This window comes from Pseudophryne corroboree, chromosome 9, assembly GCF_028390025.1.
Source record: "Pseudophryne corroboree isolate aPseCor3 chromosome 9, aPseCor3.hap2, whole genome shotgun sequence".
In the NCBI taxonomy this organism is placed as follows: domain Eukaryota; kingdom Metazoa; phylum Chordata; class Amphibia; order Anura; family Myobatrachidae; genus Pseudophryne; species Pseudophryne corroboree.
The window spans coordinates 85,324,069-85,335,097 of record NC_086452.1 but is presented as its reverse complement, the minus strand read 5'-3'; the positions used below and the strand labels follow the sequence as shown (position 1 = coordinate 85,335,097).

Below are 11,029 nucleotides of genomic sequence, written 5' to 3'. Positions count from 1 at the left end.
TGTGTGTCTCTCTCTCTTTGTGTGTCTCTCTCTCTCTTGTAATGTCTCTCTCTCTCTCTCTCTCTCTTCGTGTCTCTCTCTCTCTACGTGTCTCTCTCTTCGTGTCTCTCTCTCGCGCACGCTTTTCGTGTCTCTCTTTTCGTGTCTCTCGTGCTTTTCGTGTCTCTCTCGCTTTTTCTGTCTCTCTTTTTGTGTCTTTCTCTCTCTCTCTTTTTGTGTCTTTCTCTCTCTTTTTGTGTCTTTCTCTCTTTGTGTGTGTGTCTCTCTTTTCATCCATCTCCCTCCCTATCTCTCACTCCCTCTCTTCATGTCTTTCTCTTTTTATACCCCTCTTTTCATCTCTCTCTCTCTCTCTCTCTCTCTCTCTCTCTCTCTTTGTCTCTTCATGTCTCTTTTCATGTGCCTAGCTCTCTTTTCATGTCTCTCTTCATGTGTCTCTCTATTTCTCTGTATCTCTTTTCATGTCTCTCTCTCTCTTCATGCCTCTCTTCATTTTTCTGTCTCTCCCTCTCTCTCTCACACACACACACACACACACACACACACACACACACACAGACACACACATATATATATATATATATATATATAGTCGTAGTTCCAGTTTCCTGGGGGACACTCTCCTTCAAAAATCGAGTCCAATCGTATTCTCTTAGATCATAATCGGCTTTATTGGGTCGACATTTCGGTTCAACAAGCAGATCCTTTATCAAGACAAGCCTTACATATTTTCATATTGCCAAATAGTCATAACCTGTCAGAATAACAGATACATGAAATAAATAAATACAATCAGTCTCACGGGCCCAATCAGAAATTCACCACTAAAGTGCAATGTGCTAATAAAGAAAAGTGCCAAGAGTAATGCTACCAAACATATGGATATACCTCCTGGATACCAAATATGGTGAAGAAAGGTAGATCAGTATCACCCAACAAGAACCAATCACCCAGAGGTACTAGTATCATACTTACTAGGATGAAATAACTCAACAGTATAACACTGTAATAGGACAGACGACCAAGTCGGCATATAAGCCCTATTAATAGAACAACACAAATATATATATGTTTGCAAATTCCCAATCAGGTGTGGTACTAAAAGATACCTAAATTTATCATGAGCAGAACTGTTAAAGAACTCTACTTACTTCACACATAATTCCAGAAAAGTAATCCATTCAAGGACACATCAGTCAATAAACCCTCTGTAATATGAGTAATGCAACATAAGGACATCTCAAAGGTAAACCAAACCTGATATCAAATCAAATAGTCAAAGCTGTACTCATCAGGAGAGGACAAAGTAACTCTTACCACTGGAGGCTAAAGGTGAACGTCCATTCAGTGTGACTGTGTGTTCCTAATGAGCACTGGGCGCCTTATATGAGTACACAACCGGAAGTGCAATCAGCACAAGCAAATGAATGCATCACCCTATTACAATATTACAGAAGGGTATATGATATGTTAAGTCCCCTCTGATTTCTTATCCGTGAGTCCCACATCAATACCGCATGTTCATACATATCCATAACAGAAACCTGTGGAGGGAAGCTCAAAGCCGCTGCTCAAAGCCGCTGCTCGTCTGAGCGGCGTGCGTTCCACAACCCGGAAATGGCGCGCCGGGTGCGTTCCACCAGCCGGAAGTGCCCAGCAAGCATTGCGGCCGTTGCCTAGCACCGCCGCACGCTAGAGGTATATTGGATTATAGGGAAAACAGCCAGCGGGGTGCGTGTCACAACTACAGACGACCACCATGTTATAGGCAAAACAGATCACATATAGCACCCTCGCAGGGCGCTTCATGGCAATCACCACACAACACATGCACACGATCACAAAACCAGTGTCCCGACACCAGGGACAACACGATCCCAAAAGTGGATACTCACTGTTCACCACAAACAATCTGCACTAGCATCTGGGCACTCCCCCAGTAATCCCACCACAAGCAGGCAAAAACACAGGACAAAAGGCAGTACGCAAACATTGGCCCATTTTAGCGACGGATCCCGCTTTGCCATTTACTCACACTGAGCCACCCCTTATGGCTTATGGACGTGGGGCAAACTTGAGACAGATACTTATGCGACCTACACTCACTCCTGACGAGCGTATGAATACTTCCCAAATGATGCGTCTTAAGCCTGGCTGCTATTCATGTGGGAATTGCACTACGTGTAGGGCTATGAGAGTTGGGAATAGCTTCACACACCCACATACGGGTAAAAATATTAAAATTAAATACCATCTACATTGCAAATTAGACCATGTGATCTATTGTTTAATTTGTCCCTGTGGTTTGTACTATGTAGGACTTACATCCAGGTGCTTTAGAGACCGGATGGCAAACCACAGGACCACCATACGAGCAGCCATCCAAACAGGATCCTCCGATAAACCTGTAGCAAGACAGTATTTAGAACACAGGCACCAGGTAGCGAACCTCAAGTGTATGCTCATTGATTGGATTCCCCCTCTACCCAATGGGGGTGATAGGGTATTGGCTCTAAAAAAGAAAGAAAGCTTTTGGATCAGTATGCTTGATACTGTTGCACCGAGGGGCCTCAATGAATATAATACCATGAACATCTTCCTGTAATGTGTTCATGATTGTTTTCGAGCATGGACAGATGATACTTTTGTCTAGGTGGTTTCCGATACAGATTGTATTAACCTTTTTAATTGTATGTTTTCAATGTATTTATGTTTTGTGTTGGAATTTTTTCTTTATGTTGATTGTAAGTCTTGTCACACGGGCCTGATTAGATACACCTATATATGTTTGTATTTTTAGAAGTACCTTTTTGTCTATTGGTATGAGACCCTGGCGCATCAGCTCTCGATGCATACTTTAATTGAAGATATCTGTTATAATTTGCGGACAGGTTGCGTGAGTTGCTCTATACTGCCTTTTGTCCTGTGTTTTTGCCTGCTTGTGGTGGGATTACTGGGGGAGTGCCCAGATGCTAGTGCAGATTGTTTGTGGTGAACAGTGAGTATCCACTTTTGGGATCGTGTTGTCCCCGGCGTCCAGGGCCGGCGCTACCATTAGGCAGCTTTAGGCAGCTGCCTATGGGCGCTGGCCACTGGAGGGCGGCAGGCTCCAATTAAATATATTTTACCAAAAAATATATATATTTTGATAAGTAAGCCCAGACCAGGGGCGGCCGCGGCGAGGGTCTAGCCTGCCACAGCCGTCAGTCACCTCACCAGCCCAGTGTATTGCTTTCCCTGCGGGCCTGCGGCTGCTCCATGTCTAAACAGAAATAGACGGAGCCGCGCGTATGAGAGAGCAGGTCAGGAGACGGGCGCCGCCCACACTGACAGCCTAACACGCATCCTGCTAGGCGCCGTCAGCACGAACGTCAGCGCTTGTGTGGCGCCCGTCTCCTGACCTCCTCTCTCATACGCGCGGCTCCGTCTATTTCTGTTAGAGACATGGAGCAGCCGCAGGGAAATCACACTGGCGTAGGTGAGGTGACTGACGGCTGTGGTAGGCTAGACCCTCGCCGCGGCCGCCCCTGGTCTGGGCTTACTTATCAAAATATATTTTTTTTTGTGTAAAATATATTTAATTGGAACATCTGAAAGACAAGAGAAGTCTCTCTATCCCCTCCCTCCCCGCCGCCCCGCGCCTCCCTATCCCCTCCCTGCCGCCCCGCGTCTCCCTATCCTCTCTCTCCCACCCAGCGTCTCACTATCCCCTAACTGCCGCCCCGCGTCTCGCTATCCCCTCCCTCCCTGCCGCCCCACGCCTCCCTATCTCCTCCCTCCCACCCCGCATCTCCCTATCCCCTCCCTTCCACCCCGCGTCTCCCTATCCCCTCCCTCCCACCCCACGTCTCCCTATCCCCTCCCTCCCTGCCGCCCCGCGTCTCCCTATCCTCTCCCTCCCACCCGCGTCTCACTATCCCCTCACTGCCGCCCCGCGTCTCTCTATCCCCTCCCTCCCACCCCACGTCTCCCTATCCCCTCCCTCCCACCCCGCGTCTCACTATCCCCTCACTGCCGCCCCGCGTCTCGCTATCCCCTCCCTCCCTGCCGCCCCGCGCCTCCCTATCTCCTCCCTCCCACCCCGCATCTCCCTATCCCCTCCCTTCCACCCCGCGTCTCCCTATCCCCTCCCTCCCACCCCACGTCTCCCTATCCCCTCCCTCCCACCCCACGTCTCTCTATCCCCTCCCTCCCTGCCGCCCCGCGTCTCCCTATCCTCTCCCTCCCACCAGCGTCTCACTATCCCCTCACTGCCGCCCCGCGTCTCCCTATCCCCTCCCTCCCACCCCACGTCTCCCTATCCCCTCCCTCCCACCCCACGTCTCCCTATCCCCTCCCTCCCTGCCGCCCCGCGTCTCCCTATCCTCTCCCTCCCACCCGCGTCTCACTGTCCCCTCACTGCCGCCCCGCGTCTCGCTATCCCCTCCCTCCCCGCGCCTCCCTCCCTGCTGCCCCGCGCCTCCCTATCCCCTCACTCCCTGCCGCCCCGCGTCTCCCTATCCCCTCCCTCGCACCCCGCGTCTCACTATCCCCTCCCTGCCGCCCCACGTCTCGCTATCCCCTCCCTCCCTGCCGCCCCGCGCCTCCCTATCTCCTCCCTCCCACCCCGCATCTCCCTATCCCCTCCCTTCCACCCCACGTCTCCCTATCCCCTCCCTCCCACCCCACGTCTCCCTATCCCCTCCCTCCCACCCCACATCTCCCTATCCCCTCCCTCCCTGCCGCCCTGCGTCTCCCTATCCCCTCCCTCCCACTCCACGTCTCCCTATCCCCTCCCTCCCTGCCGCCCCGCACCTCCCGATGTTGGAGTTGCCTACAGCAGCGGCAGCTCCGGAGACAACAAGCAGCGCTGTTACCTCTATTTCCGTGCCCTCAGCATCTCCGGCAGCATCTGCTTCCTCCGGGACTGAGGAACCAGGACCACTAAGGCGAGGGGTGGGGGAGTTGTGCTTGGTGGCAAGTGTCTGGGCAGCTCACCCCCAGATCACTTGGACTGCAGCTCCCCGCCTTGTGATCTGGGGGTGAGCTGCAGTCCAAGTGATCTGGGGGTGAGCTGCAGGCCAAGTGATCTGGGCAAGATCACTTGGACTGCAGCACACCCCCAGATCACTTGGACGCAGGGACAGGGAAAAATAAATAAAATAAATGTAAATTTTTTTTATATTTATATCACAGCTGCCCGCCTCCCACCGCTGACCAGCGCTCACTTCTGCACGCTGCACCGCCATTGAAAGCTGACCACCGCAGACCACAACTGGCGGTGGTCAAAGGGACATCAACGCCGCAGCGAAGAAGGACAGCTTAGTACCGCCGCATCCCCCGCAGACCATGGGCTCATACGCCACCAACAACCACAGTCCCTTCCGCACCTCCGCTGCACATATCAGGTAATGTTACCCTATGTCCCTGCTGTCACGCTCTCAGTCCCTGCTGTCACTCTCTCAGTCCTTGCTGTCACTCTCTCTCCCTGTCCCTGAATTGTGGGTCATACCGTTTGCTATAATGTGAATTTCGTCTCATACCATATGGTAAAATCAGAATTTTGGCACATACAGTATGCTGTAATGTGAATTTCGGGTCATACCGTGTGCTATAATGTGAATTTCGGCTCATACAGTGTGGTAAAATCTGAAATTTTGGGTCATAGCGTGTTCTGTAACGTGAATTTCGGCTCATACCGTGTGCTGTAATGTGAATTTCGGCTCATACTGTGTAGTAAAAGATGAATTTCGGCTCATACCGTGTGCTGTAATGTGAATTTCGGCTCATACCGTGTGCTATAATGTGAATTTCGGCTCATACCGTGTGCTGTAATGTGAATTTCGGCTCATACCGTGTGCTGTAATGTGAATTTCGGCTCATACTGTGTGGTAAAATATGAATTTCGGATCATACGGTGTGCTGTAATGTGAATTTCGGCTCATACGGTGTGCTGTAATATGAATTTCGGCTCATACGGTGTGCTGTAATGTGAATTTCGGCTCATACTGTGTGGTAAAATATGAATTTTGGCTCATACCATGTGCTGTAGTGTGAATTTTGGCTCATACCATGTGCTGTAGTGTGAATTTCGGCTCATTCCGTGTGCTGTAATGTGAATTTCTAGATAGTATAAGAATTTCTAGATAGTATAAGGGGTCCTAATACACTGAAGGACACGCCCCCATTTGAGTGGCCACACCCCCTCTCCCGGAGGCGCGCGCATAATTGCAACCTTCACTTTTCCATACCCCCACTTCAAAGTGTCTACTTCGACCACTGTATATGTATGTATATATATATATATATATATATATATATATACCACAACAACCACCTAGGTGGAAGGTGCACTCACGCCCAGAAATTAGTCTCTGAAGTCACTTGTAAATTCAGTATATTTTTATTCGGGTTCACTGTTGATGCCGTATTTCATCGACGTTTCGGTCCTTATGCGGACCTTTATCAAGATTGGCACTTAAATCACCTATACAATCAGAAACAGTTACAATTAATATGTATAAGAACCCAGATTTATTCAACACCAACACCACCAGTGCCTCCCAGGCCCTGAAGACTGTCACAAAAACCAGAAAACATATTAAAAAGCTGTTTTTTTATATATGTAAAAAAGAGATACTTGGAAATAATCCACGTGTGATGAAAGAGACACCTCCACCATTAGGACTATCTGTTTAGATAGGCAAATGATTACCTGGACGGCAAGCCAGATCACTCAGATGTGTGGAATGGCCTTCAAAGTTGGCAACATGCCTGATCACATAATGAAGTTAAAAAGCCTATAACGTAGGGGAAGCTGCAAGGCGTAGTCACCTATTAGATAAATAACAGAGTAACTACACCATAAGAAAATACACTAACAACGTCATTTTGGAAAAGATCATACCTAGTTACATGTAGAAATAGCTCATGGCAGCTTGTGGGCTCTGTACATGTGTCAGACACTCAGTCTGTAAGGAGGCACAACAGGAAAAAATAATCACCAACCGTAATCATGTGTCAGAAGGGAGCTGCAGGAGAACCATACTCACTGCTCAAGTGTCCAGAGCCAAATGGAAGCTGCATAAAGTTCAGCCTCAGCTGAGCACTATTTAAGGATCAACCACAGGAAGTGCCAATTAAGGAGATTAGTATAAACCCAGTCTCTCATTAACTGATCACCTCTCAGATAACTAACTCAGACCAACTGGGAAAAAAGTTACAGGGTTCACAGGACAGGCAGTGGCTATCGCTAACGCACGGCTACTTAAATGAGTGTATTTTAACGATTTGGAAGGGCAACTGCCGGAGACGCGTCTTTTGCGTTCCACCGACCGGAACACCATGTGTTCCATTCCGCGGAAGAGGCGCTGGCCGGAAGTCTCTGCGTTCCACTCGCGGAAAGAACCGTAATTAGGCTTATCCACTGGCTAATGTTTAAAGGAGGTGTACAACCTAGAGGGGGGTGTTCTCAGAGAATGAACACTCCCCCAGGTGGAATCATCAATGTACAGGTTCACTCATAGCTCACAGGGACTCGGAGGTATACCGGAGGTCTCCTCACGTATAATCCTGGATTAACCTATGTGTAGCCTGTCAATCACCACAGAAGAAAAAGAGTGCAAATGTAAATAATGATCCATAATATGAAATGTCAAAAATGTCAAAAATGACATAAGAGGGCACCAGATCAAATGACCACAACTCACCCTACGCATACAAACTAACATATATCTGATCAACAAAGGCAAATTGAATACTGATGTGAGTGTAATATCTTTATAGTAATACATTGGTATAATGTAGTAAAAGATTTTAAATAATAAAAGGGAATAGTGGGTGGTGTGGTCATTGAAATTGGTGGACCCTCGTGACTAGTATAGGACCTGGAGGCTCCGGGAAACAACAGAAAAATATATATAAAAAACATAAGCAAGGACGTATAAATAACTGTCCTTACTTTCTTAATCTATATACATAAAAAGAACATACAAAAATGAAAAAAATAAAACATAGAACATATAAAACACAAATCGAAACCCAGCCTGTATGTGCTGATTGTATCACAGTGCCCTATGTCCCTGAAACATACAAAGTGTGTTCCAAGGTATCCAATCAACTATGGCAAAATAAAATTCTAAAGAAAAATATTATTAAGGGGGTTGGCCTCATTGAGGCCCTTTGGTGACACTGTATTGAGTTTGTGTATCCAAAAGCTTTCCTTCTGTTTAAGTAACAAGGTGCGATCGCCTCCACTAACAGGTGGCGGCACCCAGTCAATCAGCTGACACTTCAGGGCAGATACTTGATGTCTAACTGACAAAAAGTGCCGTGCTACCGGTTTGTCAGAAAAGCCCACATTGAGGGCCGTGTGTATGGATGACCGATGGTTTGCCATCCTGTCGCGAAAGGGACGCGCGGTTAGTCCGACATAACATAACCCACATGGGCACTTTAGAAGGTAGACGACATGATCCAGTCGACAGTGGAGATGATATCTGATAAAGATTTTTTTCCTGTGTGTGGGTGATACAAAAAAGGACCAGTGATCATAGATCTGCACGTTGTGCACCCCCCGCAGGAAAAACTGCCAGGTTTGGCTTGCATAAGCTGGATTTGAGATGTGTTCTGTTCAGGGAAAATCGTGGGTCTCATTAGTAATTGCTTTAGGTTGGCCCCTCGTTTGTATGCAACCATAGGAGCAGGTGTTTTAAGAAAAGGCAAACTGTTGTCGGTGGCTATTATTGGCCAGTGTTTCCGTAGGGCCTTTCTGGTTGCACTTGTGGAACCATCATACTGAGTGGAACAAATCATCCGATTGTTACGAATGGGGTTTTTAACCTGTTGTCCATGAAAAATGCTGTTCGCTTTATTGAGACAGCGAGTAAGTACACTGCTAGTGTACCCTCGCTCCAGAAAGCGAGAAGTGATCTCGTTACATTGTTGATCTTTGAGTGCTGCGTTGGAATTGATCCTCATGGCTCTGAGGTACTGGGATATGGGCAATCCTTCTTTGAGGGCTGGGGGATGATGGCTGCTAGCATGCAAGGTCAGATTGCGGTCAGTGGGTTTACGGTACAACGAGGTGTCCAGTCGGTCACCATTTCTGGTGATACTGACATCCAGGAAAGTGATGTTAGTGGCCGATACTGTGTATGTGAACTTGATAGGATTATCCAAAGCATTCAATTGGTTCACCATGTCAAGAAACTCAGACTCGGTGCCCTCCCACAGCAAGAAGACGTCATCAATGTACCGTTTAAAGAAGGCAATCTTGTGCCCATACCTAGGTAACAGGTACGTATGTTCATAGTGCGCCATGAACAGATTAGCGTAGGCGGGGGCCAAATTCGACCCCATCGCGGTTCCGGCGATTTGAAGAAAATAATCATTTTTATACATAAAGTGGTTGCACGTAAGAACCAATGAGGTCAGTTCCAACACAAACTCAGTGGGGTAATCTTTGCAGGGGCTGTTGGAAAGAAATTGACGTATAACATCCAAACCTAAGTGGTGTGGTATAACGGTATAAAGGGACCCCACATCCATAGTGGCCAGAAGAGTGCCTTCACTAAGATGGGTAAATGTCCGTAGATGTGTGAGGAAATCCCCAGTGTCCTTTAAATAGCTATCAGTTTTTAATACCAAAGGCTGTAGGATACTGTCAATAAAGACAGCAATTGGCTGTAACAGAGAGCCTTCCGCGGCAATAATGGGTCTGCCGGGAGGGTGAACTAATGTCTTATGAATTTTGGGCAGAGTGTATAGGATGGGACACCTGGGTGAATTGATGGTCAAATATTTTAATGTGTCTTCACTTATGTAGCCCTGCTCAAAACCTAACTTCAGAAATTGATCGATTTTAGATTTAATTTTAGGAACCGGATTGGTGGTTAATTTCTGATAGGTCATGTCATCTGCTAATTGTCGGTTGATCTCCATGTCATAGTCAGTCCAATCTTGGACGACTATTGCTCCTCCCTTATCCGCCGGGCGGATGACTATATGGGGAGAATCCTTTAAAGTTTTTAATGCTTTCCTCTCGGCTATGGACAGGTTATCAAACATCCTTTTGGGGGGTGAGCTCTCAGAGTCTCTTTGGACTAACCGTAAATAAGTTTTGATGCTGGGATTGGAGGATGGAGGATCGAATGTCGATTTGGGTCTGAATTGAGGTATCTCTTTGTTAGTGGATTTGTTAGCAAAGAACTCCCGCAGACGGAGGGAGCGGCCAAATTTATACTGATCTATAGTTTGTTGGAATGAATTAATTCTGCATGTGGGGACGAAAGATAAACCTCGGGCAAGAAGTTTAGTTTCCGCTGGACTCAGTTCTACGCTAGATAGATTAAAGACATTGTCACCTACTGTCTCCTCCTCCCTCTTCTCTTGGTACCCCCCTCTCCTCGGGTGCGGTCTGTGCCGCTTCTGAGAACCCTGGAACGGGTAGAGGAGGCCTCTCCTCCTCGATCTAAAAAACGAGTGGAGTCGTTGTTCCCTTCGTAATAATCGGTGTCTGAGGTAGAGGCGGAGGAAACAAATTCATGGGCAAAAGGTTGGGCCCTTCGCCTAGTGTATTGTCTATTCTGACGTTCACTAGTATTGTTTCCAAGTAACCAGCGGTATACAGTATGCGTTTGGTAGTCGTTAGTTACAGTGGACAATTTTTTTCGTTTAAAAGAAATTAGATCACGTTTATAAGTGTCCACCTGTGTCTGTAGACGTTCGATCCAATTTTGGGTTTTGTCATTCTGCAGCACGGTGGTGTGAGATTTGATGGTAATATCCACTTCAGTAGATAATTTCTTTAACTCAATGCCAACTTCCTCCACTACCAGGGTCATGAGGTCAAGCGAACATTTGTTCAATACTCCACACCACCGGAATTTGTTTCCTCCGCCTCTACCTCAGACACCGATTATTACGAAGGGAACAACGACTCCACTCGTTTTTTAGATCGAGGAGGAGAGGCCTCCTCTACCCGTTCCAGGGTTCTCAGAAGCGGCACAGACCGCACCCGAGGAGAGGGGGGTACCAAGAGAAGAGGGAG

General features: G+C 47.6%; 1 long non-coding RNA gene across 1 annotated transcript; it reads right to left on the bottom strand.

Annotated features, from left to right (window-relative positions):
• Positions 1-6,698: 6,698 nt before the first annotated feature.
• LOC134956714 (uncharacterized) lies at positions 6,699-7,317 on the bottom strand. The gene is made up of 3 exons (XR_010186120.1): positions 7,032-7,317; positions 6,887-6,950; positions 6,699-6,813 (listed from the first exon to the last, which is right to left on the bottom strand). It is a non-coding gene; the product is annotated as an uncharacterized LOC134956714 (long non-coding RNA).
• Positions 7,318-11,029: the final 3,712 nt, after the last annotated feature.